This window comes from Eumetopias jubatus, unplaced genomic scaffold (genome assembly GCF_037043125.1).
Source record: "Eumetopias jubatus isolate StellerSeaLion01/CBP00866 unplaced genomic scaffold, mEumJub1_p1.0 scaffold_9, whole genome shotgun sequence".
Lineage (NCBI taxonomy): Eukaryota > Metazoa > Chordata > Mammalia > Carnivora > Otariidae > Eumetopias > Eumetopias jubatus.
In genome coordinates this window covers 37,139,800-37,153,567 of record NW_028274815.1, presented here as the reverse complement: position 1 = coordinate 37,153,567, position 13,768 = coordinate 37,139,800, and the positions used below count along the sequence as shown (strand labels likewise).

Here is a 13,768-nt window from a genome sequence, read left to right as displayed (position 1 = left end):
ACTTAACCAACTGAGCCACCCAGGCGCCCTGTCCTATCCCTTTGACTGGAGGCCATCAGTTGCTACCCTTTTTTTGGCAGTTCCTTTAGGTGCCCCTAAAGTCCTGTCTGCATGGTTCTTTCTTTCTTTTTTTTAGAAAGAGAGAGAGCACGCACAAGAGGTGGGGGGTGGGGCAGAGGGAGAAGGAGAGAGAAAATCTTAAGAAGGCTCCTTGCATAGCGCAGAGCCCGACCCAGGGGTTGATCTCACCCCTGAGATCATGACCTGAGTCGGACGCTTGAATGACAGAGCCACCCAAGGACCTCTGCATGGTTCTTATTTTTATTTTAGACTACTCTTTGAAAGGCAGCTTGAAAGCAATCTAGTCCCATGACTAAAGGGTCAGTTTAAACACATCTACAAACTTCAAAAGTAACTTGCACCCCTAATTTTCAATTGTCCACTCTGATAGCTATAAATAACTTGCTTTGGAAAGGGCTGTTCATCTCCATGGGCTTAATATATACATATGAATGGAATCTATTAACACAGATTTGTGTGGCCTTTGTAGACAGTGGTGTTTATTCCTTTTCAGCTGTTGGTTTGGATAGATATAAAAAGAAAGGAAAGCGGTTTGCCTTAAGAAGGTGAGGAGATGGAAAAGAACAGATTTTGGCGCCCTAGTGGTTTCCATGTGTCATGGGCCCACCGTTGCCATCCCTGCAATCCCAGGATTACCCAAGGAGATGAGAAGGTGGATGGGGGGTTCAGGTTTTCTGTCAGGGGCCTGACAACTCCGACAATCCAGGGGTTCGGCCACCTCAGTGGTATCTAGGCAGAGGGCATCCTCATACTTGCTTCTCAGGCAAGTTCCCCTGGCCTCTTCCTCCAACGGTTATTAACAGGCATCAGTGCATTAATTGATATTGCTCTAATTCCTTCTGAGGGAAAAGTTTTGGACATTCTTGTAAAAAAAAAAAACAAGTGGGCGCCTGGGTGGCTCAGTTGGTTAAGCGACTGCCTTCGGCTCAGGTCATGATCCTGGAGTCCCGGGATCGAGTCCCGCATCGGGCTCCCTGCTGAGCAGGGAGTCTGCTTCTCCCTCTGACCCTCCCCCCTCTCATGTGCTCTCTCTCTCTCATTCTTTCAAATAAATAAATAAAATCTTTAAAAAAAAACAAGTAAAAGAAAAAAGTGTGTATTATATTAGGAGGAAAACATGTTTATTGTTGAAGACTTGCTTATTAACTCTTTGCTATAAATCCTTCTGGTTCTTTTATTTCTTTAAATTTTTATTCTGGAATCTTTATAGATTCAGAGAAAGTTGCAAAGACAGTGCAGAGGCTTCCTGTGTACCCTCCCTCTAGTCACCCCACCGGTTACATCTTGTGTAATTATAGTCCGCTACCCAAACCAGGAAACTGGCCTGGGTACTATGTGTGTGTGTGGTTTAATGCCATTGTATTACATGTATAGATTCTTGAAAGTGCCAAACCAGCCGAGACACAGACCTGCTCCATCACCACAAAGGTCTCCCTTGTTCTTCCCCTTAAAGTCATGCTGCCCTCCCTCCCCACCATCACTAACCCCTAGCGACCGCTAATCTGTTTTCCACATCTGTATGTTTGTTATTTTGAAAAGTTATGTAAATGGAATCGTAGAGTATGTGACCATTTGAGACTGCAACTTTTTACTCAGCAGAATTCCCCTGAAACCCCTCCAAGTTGTTGTGTGTGCCCATAGTCTGTTTCTTTTTATTGCCAAATAGTACTCCACTGTGATGGTTAATTTTCTGTGTTAATTTGGCTAGGTCAAGATATTGACCCATATAATTGATCAAATAGTATTCTAGATATTTCTGTGAAGGGTTTTTGTTTTGTTTTGTTTTGGGGTTTTTTTTGGGTGAGATTAACATTTAAATCAGCAGACTTTGAGTAAAGCGGATTATCTTCCATAGTGTCCATGGGCCTCATCCAATCAGTTGAAGGTCTTAAGAGAAAAAAAGACTGACTTCTCCCAAGAAAGAGGGAATTCTGTCAGCAGATTGCCTCCGGGTTTGAGCTGCACCTTCTACTCTTGCCAGGGTTTCCAGCCTGCCAGCCTGCTCTGCAGATTTTGGGCTCGTTGGCTTCCATAATTACATGGGCCACTTCCTTAAACTCTTTCTCCATATATCTGAATCTGTAGACCCCTGGCTGATCCATCCATACTATGGTTGTACCAGTCTGTTTAGCCATTCACCCACTGCAGGACTTCTTGATTATTTTGTTTTGGGTACTATATATAAAAAAGCAAAAATAAAAGCTTGTGTATAAGTTTTCATGTGAACATATATTCATGTGATTTGTTTTCTTACACTTGTTGACGGTGGACTACATTGATTGATTTTTAAGTATTGAACCAACTTTGCATCTCTGAAATAAACTCCTCTTGATCATGTGGTATTTCTTTTATATACTGCTAAGTCTTATTTATTAATATTTTGTTAAGAATTTTAGCATCTATATCCATGAACTATATTGGTCTGGAGTTTTCTTTTTTTGTACTATCTTTGTCTGATTTGATATCAGGTAATACTAGGTTCATAAAATAAATTGGGAAGTGTTCCCTTCTTTTCTGTTTTCTGGAAGAAATTGTGTAAAATTTGTGTTGACATTTTTTAAAACATTTGTTGAAATTCCCTTCAGTGAAGTCATCTGGGCCTGGAGGTTTCTTTTTGTGGAGTTTTTAAATTAAGAGGTAAATTTATTTATTAGTTGTAGGGCTATTCACAGTATCTGTTTCATCTTGCCTGAGTTGTGGCAGTTGGTAATTTTTAAGGAACTGGTTTATTTCAATTAAGTTGTCAGATTTATGCACCTAATGTTTTTCGTAGTATTTCCTTATTATTCAAGTAATGTCTGCCGTATCCGTAGTTTTGTCTCATTTCATGGGTGATAGTGGTAACTTGTGTCTTCTGTCTTTTTTTTCTTTGTGAGTCTTGCTGGAGGTTTGTGAATTTTATTGATTTTTTTTTCAAAGAACCAGTTTTTTGTTCCATTCTTTGTCTCCATTGATTTTCTGTTTTTAATTTTAGTGATTTCTGATTTTTCTGATTTCTGGTGCTCTCCCAAGCAGGAGAGGCTTGAACGGAACCATGGTGGGGAAAGTGGAGAAGTGAGTCAGGGTGAAGAAGCTATCCCCCCATCCTTATACTTGGAGGGCTGCTGATGAGAGGAGTGGATACGTGGTAGGGAGAGGGGACACTCCAGCAGATCTTGCAGACTCCAGGCTGCGCTGTGGAGTGAGCTGGAGGTCGGGAGGAGGGCAACCCCACCAGATACTTCCTGGCCTCTCTTGAAGGGGATCCTGGATCTCGCAGGGCTCTGGACACTGGAGACACTCTCCCATCTAAACCTCAGCCAGTCAGGAAGAAACGGCAGAGGAAGATGAGACTCTGCTCACATTGAAGGCTCAGAATGTATCTCTCCCTCTCCCAGCTCCAATCTGGAGCACTCCAGAGACTCTTCATTTGCATTTAAGGAATGCTCTCTGGGGAGGAAACTTCACAAAAATGTTTGCATTTGGGAACTCAAATCTCCTGCTAGGGTCCAACAGTTCTCTCTTGTTTGTGGAGGTGAGGTGGCCTGGATGGTACCCAGCCTCATCTCTTGCCCTGAAATGGCCTGGGGTTGGTCTGCATCTAAGCCTGCCCAGGTGGTCCAGGGGGTGGGGGGCAGTTGGGGGCAGCCCCGCAGGGTACTCCCACTTAACAGAAGGACCCAGCCTGCTTCTCACATATAAATATATCAGGGGCAAGTTTCCCAGACCTTTCAGAGGTTAAACAGCTCTTATAAAATGGCATTTTGATGAACTGAGCATAAATAAATTGGAAACATTCAGATAACATTTCCCTAGGGTTTGAAAACCGAGCAGAAAAGTACTTGGCAAAGGGTCTAAGGGGCTGGACCAAGAGTTTGAAAAATGATTTGAGATGTTGTGATGAACCCAAACTACCAGCAGCTTCTCCCGTCTCTCATCATAGCTGCTGTAAAGAGCCCAGGAGAGGGAGGACTCAGGCAGGAGGGGAGAGGCGCTTTCTCTCCCGGGGAGGGGCGGGAGTCACTTCCATGGTCATCTGCATGGGGCTTCCTACCTGGGCTGAGTTTGCTGTCAGATCTGTCTGTCCATCTATCCATCTGACAACAATGGCGTTTGTGCCCTGATAGTCCAGACTGGAGACTGGATCTTGAAAAAGCTTCAAACAAATCAAAGCACTGTCTTCTCTTGATGTATGCAGTGGTTGATTCCTGGGAGACTCAGTGTTATTGGAAACTGTGTGAAAAAATACACAATGTTGTTCGGTTCAGGCTCAGGTAACAATGAGCAGATTTTCACCTACATGGATGTCAAGGAAGGTGTTTGAAAATCATGTGGGAGGGCACCTGGGTGGCTCAGTTCATTAAGCAACTGCCTTCGGCTCAGGTCATGATCCTGGAGTCCCTGGATCAAGTCCTGCATCGGGCTCCCTGCTCAGCAGGGAGTCTGCTTCTCCCTCTGACCCTCCCCCCTCTTGTGCTCTCCCTCTTTCATTCTCTCTCTCAAATAAATAAATAAAATCTTAAAAAAAAAAAGAAAATCATGTGGGATGTGGTGGGATTCTGTGTTATGAGGGAGTCTCTTGGAATTCCTGATTTGTATCTGATGAATGCTTTCAGTGTCCACCCCCATCACGGCGGCAACAGAAAAGGCCCCACTGATTTCCTGAGTGTCCCCAAGGAGGCCTTGCTCCCCTTGATAAAACCCACTTGCACGAATGAGACATTTTGGAAAGCATAACAAAGTGGGCTAGAGATGCCACAGCCTCTGTTGGGTGAAGGGAGACTTCTCTCTTTCCCTCTGAGAACACACATGGCCGTTCTAGAACTCTAGAAACTTCTGAGGCTCATCCAAAATTAGCTCCTTTGAAACACAACATGTTACAATGGTTTTCCTGGACAGGTGATGTTTTTCTTCTTACACCGCTCAGCTGCTCTCAGCCCCAGCACTTATATAAGTGCTGCCAATTTTTAAACACGGTGGGGGGTGAACTATCATATGTTTTATGAGCCCCGGTCACCACATGGATAAAGGCAAAATTCTGCCTTGGGCACCCTTGGCTCGCCCTGTGTTGTCAGCAAGCTCCTGGTACAGCATCCAGGGCTGCAGATGGTGCGGCGTGAGAAAGGGCTCCTTCTCCTCTGCTGGACAGCAGTTCTGGGAACCTTGAGACCCCTTGAGATCCATAGGTGGGATCTGAGTGCGAGGGGCTCGGGGGACCCCCATCCTCGGCCAAGTTGGGATATCCACCCATCCCTTGTGTCCCCGGCAGGGGTTGGGGGCAAAGCTGGGAGACATTCAGCATGCAGCTTCCCAAACTGCGTGCCATCCAGGTCTAGAATCCAGCCCTCCTGGGAGCTGACTCTTCCCTACCAGGAAATTCGTTTGCATAACAAAGTTTAGTGCCCCCGTGTAAGGGCTGGGCCTGGTGATACCTGGAGAGGAGACTAGGTGACAAGTGGAAAGTTGGTTGTTCACAGGAGAAGAACTCAAAGGGACCAAATTCTCCCTAAGCGTTCATCAGGCACAGCTGTGCTTTTGAAGCACACCTAATAGTGATGGGTAGGCACAATTGGGCCGGGAGATCTAGGCCCTTCGTGTGTACAGGACGCCCCCGATGCAGGGCCACGCAGTTCCTGATTTCGGAGGGCAGGTCGTGAGGATTGGAAAGAGAGGGATGCCAGCTCTGTGTCAAAACTGCATCTGAATCGACAGCAAGAGTCTGTGGGAGGAGGGTTTGGGTAGCAGGCGTCCCACCTTTAGACCCTAAACTCTTAATCCTCTGACTCTTTCCCCCTTCTCCCTCATCCCTCACTACAGTCCTATGAGAGGGATGCTCTTAAAGTCCTTGCTCGAGGTCACCTTGCTGGTAAGTAAAAGCACCAAGGACAGAAACGCAGGCTACCCAGCTACGAAGCCTGCAGGAGAGCTGTGCTTTCTGGAAACTTACAGAGCCAGCTTTGTCCTGACGATGGTACCCCCGAAGACCCAGGTTCTGGGACCTCTTGTCCCAGAGAAACCCCTCACCCAGCCACAGGCCTTCCCCCACATTGCAGAGCTGAGTTCTGTCAGGGGAGCCTCATCTTCCTGCTGCGCGAGAGAATAAGAAACCCGAGGGCCAACACAAGCCCCTCCATGAAGCAGGCCCTGGGTCGTCGAGCTCAGCAAGTAGGGAGAACAGGTCAGTGCTCAGGCAGAGGGCTGAGGGCCCTCCTGCACCCTCGCTGTCTGTCAGAAACCCTGCCATTGCAGAAGGGGCTCTGGGGCTCCTGAATCGTGTGCTGCCCTCTCAGAACACGTGGAAGACAGAGGTGGCCCAAAGGGGACTTGGGGGGGGCGCTTTAGACTTCCCCCATACTCTCCTTCCCATCTCGCTGGACGGCTGCAGCTTTCCAGTTTCTGGTGGGCAGCCTGGCACTTCCTGTCCCCTGGCTGGGTGGGGCACGTGACTGCCTCGACTGGGGGGCTGTGAGCCCCAGTGGCTCCGTTATCTGAGGTACAGGCGTGAGACCCTCCGGAGCTCTCTCTCCTCCGACACAGAGGTGGGCCACATCGGAGCTCAGGGCCCTGAGTGACCCCAGGGAGCCCCCGAGGTTGGGGCTGCAGTTTGAAAATGAAGAGCCTCCTGGCCCCGGGGAACTATGGGGTATCTGGCAGGGAAAGCCAGACCAGGAGGATTGGCCGCCCCAGGAAAATGTTGCTCAGAGATGAGGTACCTTGCCAAAACTGTGACGTGGTGAGAACGCGGGGAGTCGGGTTTGGACTCTGGTGTTGCCAGAGTACAGGTGTCCTGTCTCCCAGCCACTGACCTGTGGCCCCTGAGGCAGACAGCTGTGAAGTCATGATTAGGAAAGGGCCCAGGGTTTGGCAGCAGAAGCCTGCTTTCTGGAGTGCCCGGCTCTCTGGACACACAGCGGGTCTATACTTACTTGGGGCAGAAGACGTGCCTGGCAGGTGACTCGGAAAGGTGCTGTCAGTCATGCAGTAGGAGGCTGGCCTGTCTTACTCTCCCACTCCCTCCCTGCCCTTCATCGGGCACCGATTCCACACTTTACCTTGACCATGCAGGCAGCCCTGGCTACCCTGTGTCCCAGAGAAGGCCTGCAGGTCTGAGAGCAGCTCAGACTGGGCCAGGCCGCATCCCCTCCTGTCACTCACCAGCTTCAGCCCTGCACCCCAGGAAATGGGAGCTACTTCAGGCAATCATTGCCCGAGTTAAGAGACTCCTCTCCCATGGCTAGCTGTGACATGGATCTAATCCATTATCGGGGCTCAGCCTGGGCAGGGAGCAGGTGGGGTTGTGTGGGGCAGGGGTGGCATGTTTGGTGCATTCGGCGGAGCAGAATGAGTAGCTGAGGCGAGTGGCTTCCACCATGCTCCTCAGCTCTGATGTGCACATGAATTACCTAGAATCTTGCTGAAAGGCAGAGTCTGGTTCAGAAGCCTGGGGTGGGACCTGAGACTCTGCATTTCCTCCAAGCTCTTAGGTGGTGGTGCCGATACTGCTGGTCAGGGTCACACTTTGAGGGGTGAAGTTTAGGTAACCAGAGCTCCTTCTAAGAGCAGTAAGTGCTGGTGAGTGGACAGCCAGGCCCTCTGGTGCAGGCTCCTGCTTGCCCCTGGGGTGTCACATGGTGGCTTGCAGTGCCTGAGCTGTCTGTCCCTTGTTCCAGTGATACTAATAGCTGGTAAGAGGCTTTAATGCTGGGCCCTGCACAAACGGGCTTCAGAATAGGCTGGTTTTTATTTAGGTCTCTGAAATTTCGCCAGTTTGGCCACAGAATAGATCGTCAGCTCCAAAACAAGTTTCATTTTCTGGCATATTGAAATAATTAGAAATAAAGGACCTTTTCCTGCTCTTTTTGAATAAAGACGAGCATGAGGCTGATGAGCCAAGGTCAAGCCATTGTGGTAGGTGGCATTCCAAGATGGCTTCCGAGATCCCTGCCCCCATGCACACACTCTGTCCCACTTATTCAATCCCACACTAACCTAGATGCTGCTGTGAAAAGATTTTGCAGATGTAATTAAGGTCCCCAGTCAGCTGACTTCAAGGAGAAGAGATTATTGTGGGTGAGCCTGGACTAATCAGGGAGAGATTTGAAGTGCAGGAGGGACTCGGTGGGAGGGAGATTCTCCTTGGCTGGTTTTGAAGGTGGAGGGGGCTGTGTGGCAGGGAGTGCAGGTGGCATGTAGGAGCTGGAAGCAACCCTGGCTGACAGCCTGCAAAGAAACATGGACATTAGTCCTGTAACTCATTTACCTAACAACCCAAATGAGCTTGCCAACAGAATCTTCCCTAGAGCCTCTGGAGAGAGATGCTGCCATCGGATACTTTGATTTCAGTCTGGTAACACACACTCCGAGCAGAGGATTGAGCCACGAAAGCCACGGACTTCTCACTTACTAAACTGTAAGCTGACAAATCAGTGTTGCTTCAAGTCTTAAGTTTGGGATAATTTGATATACTGAACTAGAAAACTAATACAACCACCAGAGGAGATGTTTAGGATCTCAAGCACACGGGCTAGCAGTGTTCACTTCTTTACACTAACTTTATGGGTCAGAATGGTCACACAAGGTGCTTGAAATCTGAAAGGCATCATTTTTCTACCTTAAAGCTAAGTTTGTATGTAAAATTTGCTCTTTCTCTTTTTAGAACGGCTCTATCCACATCATGAGGGCACCACTCTCATGACCTCACACAAATTTGTTTACCTCCCAAAGACCCCACCTCCAAATACCACCACTCTGGGAGTTGGGGGCTCCAATATATGAATTTTGAGAGAACACAAACATTCTGTCTATAGACAGTTGCTTAGATAAGAGGGTACAGTAGTGTTGTTGCCCAGACATGTTGAGGGGAGCATTTTGCACAAGGGTTCTCAAGAAAGGCCCCTCAGAGGGACATCCCATTCCCCCATGCTCCCCACGGGAGTCAGCAGGGAGCTCGGACCTGCTTCATAGCAGACTTTCAAGACTCCGAAGACGTCTCAGTGATGGGATTTGCACAGATGATCTTCTAAACCTGCAGGCTTAACCCAGTTTCCAAATAGTCCAATATCATTTTTTATTATTACTCCTGCACAATTACCGTGATGATTTATGGTGTTTTAATGGGGGGCCAGATGGCGGATTTTTGGGAGAGTCCATGTTTCGTCTTTAATTCCAAGTTGAAGAACTGGCTCACTTTGGGGGAATCCTTCAGCCCCCTCTTTGCCACCTGCAAGTTCATCTTCCCTCAGTCCTGGTTCTTTTGCCTATCAGAGGAGGTTAACAACCGGGCCTAAATTTAGGGTGATTGTAAGGGCAATTTCAGTCATCCATGTCAAGTGCTTGATTGTATGTCATGTAAGGGATCTATTTAGACTCGTCTTTTTGGCAGAAGGTGGGGGGAAAGTTGGGGAAGGGGTGAGCAGGTATGCCTGCCTCAGCTGGGAGCGATGGGACCCGATCTGAGATATACCAAGTTCCATCTGCAGTGAGGCGCAGAAGCATTGCTGAGAGAAAGGAGAGCAGGGGCCCCATTTCAGAGAAGGGGGCCTGGGAGGCAGGAGTGAGGGACTGGGAGGGGGATTGGATGCCGGGGTACAGAGGACAGAGGAGGTGAGCCTGAGGGCGGGGCTTGCAGCCAGGGACTGCGGACAAGGGAGAGGGTAAGGAAAGCACAGCAGAGCGGCGTGGCTGGACGAGAGGCATCCCTTCGGCTCCAGACCTGCTGTGTTTGATGCGCCAGGGACGACCAGCTGGAGAGAGCATCTGCTGCAAAAAATGCGTGGAGCTGAGGAGAGAGGTGGGGATGGGCGATGGAGAGCTACGGATGACTCTACTTTCTAACACTCATTTGATTAACCTTCCCCTCTGACCATCCCCTCCTGTATCCGTTTCCTGTGGTGGCTGTAACCAGTCACCACAAACTGGGTGGCTTCTCATCCCAGGAGTTGATTCTCTTCCAGTTGGGGAGGCCACAGGGCCATCCTCTCTCTGAAGGCTCTAGGGAAGGATCCTTCCTTGCCTCCTCCAGCTGCTGGTGGTTGCCAACAGTCCTCCCTGTTCCTTGGCTCCTAGACGCACCACTCCGATCTCTGCCTCCCTCTTCACATGGTGTTCCCTCTGTGTCTTCTTATAAGGACACTGGGCCTATTGGGTTTTAGGCTCACCCTCACCCGGTTTTAGGCTCACCCTCACCCAGCATGACCCCATCTGAACTATTATGCCTGCAGGGGCCCTCTTTCCAAAAGGATACATTCTGAGGCTTCATATGGACATGAACTCATTGGGGGACACTATTCAACCTAGTATACCTTCCTTACAGCTTATGTTTCAAACTCCAAATGAGCAAAACGTGGATGGATACTAATTTGGGGACCACTATTGCAAAACTGCACGATAGTATTAAAATGTGCATGCATGGCACCAGGCTATCCTGAAGTCAGGATATGTGGTATCAGAGGAATGTAGGTTGGCCCTGGTACTTGTTCTCCACCTAAGACCAGACACAGAACTCAGTGCCTTTTCAGGTCCCCCCAGAGGAGCCAGTTGTACAAAAACATTATGCAACCACAAAATTCCACCGAAAGTTTTCTGGGGAAGATATGATCTGCAGCCCCCTGCTGGCCCACCCATGCTGGTCCCTGCAGCCTGGTTCTGTTTCTGACCCCAGCCCAGCCCAGCCCAGCCTGGCCTCATGGCTGCTCTCATCCTCCAAGACTTCCTTCCCTCGCTGAGGAGCGTCTCGTTCCTCTTCCACTGAGTAGAGTCGTGGTGGTAAGCAGTGGCCCAGCCAGCGGCCATGTCCCCGGTCCCCCTTGCCTCTAGATAGGGCCCCTTGACCAGTTTGCACCAGTGAGATGGGAGTGGATGAGGTACGTGTTCTCTCTTGACCCAAGTGGTTGTGTGCGGGCAGAAGGATCCCGGATCCCTGACCTGCCGCGTGCAAGGTGGCCTGCTGAACCCTTCCGTTGAACAGCCTGTGAGCACGCGCAGTCTCCAGTGAGAAGCCTCCGAGCTGGGAGGCTTCCTGGGGGGCTTCCTGGCCACTTACAGGACGGCTGTTCCTCTCTCATGCCGCCCCCCAGTGCGTGAGCCAAGACCGCATGCCCCGGATTCGGTAAACCCGCTAGCGTGGTAAACCACCCACCCAGGCCCGGCCCTGCTCTGGTGCTCAGAAGGGTGCCCGGGGAGCCGGCCTCTTCTTAGAGGGTGGCAGGGATTCGGACAACTCAGAACTCTTCTGGAGAAAGGTAAACTGAGGTAGATATGATGCTTCAGGATGCCCAGGGGTGGAGTGGGAGGGGGACAATCCTGCTGCCTCGAGGGCCAGAGGGAGGCCCTGCATTACCCAGTCCTGCCCTCCTCTGAAGCTTCCAGTGTCCCATCCTGTCACTTCAAAGATGCCAGCATCACCTTTACCCCTGATGTGACGAGTTCCATTCTCTGACAGAGCATGTGCTAATTTTTAAAAAATTAATTTAAACTTTTATTTATTTCTTTTAAAGATTTTATTTATTTGTCAGAGAGAGAGAGAGAGAGAGCACAAGCAGGGGGAGTGGCAGAGGGAGAAGCCAGCTCCCTGCCGAGCAGGGAGCCCGATGCGGGGCTCCATCCCAGGACCCTGGGATCACGACCTGAGCCGAAGGCAGACACTTAACCGACTGAGCCACCCAGGTATCCCTGTCTCTCTCGTTTTTAAAAAGGGAATACTTCATGTTCTTCACCTGCTTACCTGAAAAATTCAGTCCCAGGTGCAAGACTATGGTGTGTGAGCAAGGCTTTCCACCCCATCTCACCTGGATTACAGGACACGTCCCAGGGGGCGCTGTCACCAAGAAGCCTCTTGTCTGCATCCAGCATCACTACTGAACACCGGGGTGGGGGCGGGAGGTGGTTCATTTCAACACATTGCTGTGATTTTTAAAATGAGGATGCGAGCCTCTGGTTTTTGATCCTCATGTCCATTTAGCTTGATGTCCTCCTAACTGTGGCCACTTGGCCTTTTAAGTGAATGGTGCTTTAATATATTTTGTAAGGCATCAATTATTTCTGCAGGCAATTTTATTCACTGATTCATTTACTCACCAAGTATTTATTGAGCAGATACCTTGTACCAGGAACAGTGAGGGGCCTGGGGATCTAGCAGAAAATAAAACAGACACCCCAAAGGTGGTTTTCTCCTCCCCCCACTTTGTAATTGAGTTGTCATTACGTTTACAGCATTTCTTCTTGCCTTCATGTTTGCATTCTGCAGCTGCATTTGACACCGTGAGAAGGTGACGGCTTTAGAGCCTGGCAGACGGGGCCCAGAATTGTCCCTCTGCTCCTGGGTCTTCCGTGGGTGCCACGGGGTGGCTGCCTGCCTGTCTGCACATGCCAGGTGCCTCACCAGTGAGACTGGTCGGTGATTTACTTATTTGAATGAATAACACATGAGCCCTTTGCATTTCACAAATCAGCTCATGTTAGTGCAGATTCATCACACTGTGTTTGGCTTATCAGATACTTAAGCGAGATGCCTCCATTTCTAAGGCAACAGTGTCCTGGTCCCTCCACCCCGAGGCTGCTGCTTCGGGTCCTCCCCTGTCCACTCCCGGACTCAGCATCATCAGGTAAAGGGAAAACACACACTTTGGGGCATTGTCCACTGAGCCCTGACTGCTTAGGAGAAGGGAGGCGAAGGACTAGGTTTTGGGGTGAAAGGGACAGTGCGGGAGCAGCAGGTAAACCACCCACTAAGGCCCAAGGCCTGGTTTCTGTTTGTCTCCATTTCAGAGCAGAACTCCCGCCGTGAATTTTCCTGAGGCCCGTCCTCACTCTTAAAAGGGCTGACATTCAGACAGCCTGGCATTCTCACATTTGCATTTGCTGATTTAGAATAGAAAAAGATGTATATATTTAAAAAGGAAAAAAACAGAATGTGGTTGTTCTAGCTGTGATTACACAGCCAAAACCATTTTTCCCCCCTGTATGGCTGGGGCTCCATCACTTGGCTCCCCCAGTAGATGGAAAGCGTTTTTGTGAACTTGAACTGGCTTGCTTAATTTGCTGCACCAATGCAATTTTGCAAGCACCTGGTTCTATATAGGTAACTGGGGTTCCAGTTCCTATTTTATATCAAATTGTCAGGAACGAAAAATAGGTGAAAGCTTGCTCCCGCAAGAATTACTTTACTCACTTTGAATTGATAGGTATTTATTATTATTTTTTTAGGTTTACATGTTCTGATGATACAAGCAATATATACCCACTTTTCAAACTATGAAAATCAGCGAAGCATCAAGAAAAAGGTAAAATATCTCATATAATCTTACCCAGGATTTGCATTCTTACCAGTTTTATTCGGGGCTTTCTTAAGCCACTTCATCTTACCCTCTCTCTCTCTTTTTTAAAGATTTTATTTTATTTATTTGACAGAGAGAGACACAGCGAGAGAGGGAACACAAGCAGGGGGGAGTAGCAGAGGGAGAGGGAGAAGCAGGCTTCCCGCGGAGCAGGGAGCCCGATGCGGGGCTTGATCCCAGGACCCTGGGACCATGACCTGAGCTGACTGAGCCACTCAGGTCCCCCCTCCCATCTCTTTAGAGTAAAAATTCTCCACCTTTTTCTGCCTTGGAAGTCTTCTGAGTGCATTTGTCATCTCTCTTAGGATGTACTTGCTGTTGATGTTCTTGTGTGACACTGGGGCCTTTCCTGCAGAGGTGAGCTTTAAGCTACG

General features: G+C 49.1%; 1 long non-coding RNA gene across 1 annotated transcript; it reads left to right on the top strand.

Annotated features, from left to right (window-relative positions):
• The first annotated feature begins 12,111 nt into the window (after positions 1 to 12,111).
• Positions 12,112 to 13,768, top strand: LOC114223517 (uncharacterized). Its single transcript, XR_003612171.2, has 3 exons — positions 12,112 to 12,662; positions 13,264 to 13,340; positions 13,700 to 13,768. It is a non-coding gene; the product is annotated as an uncharacterized LOC114223517 (long non-coding RNA).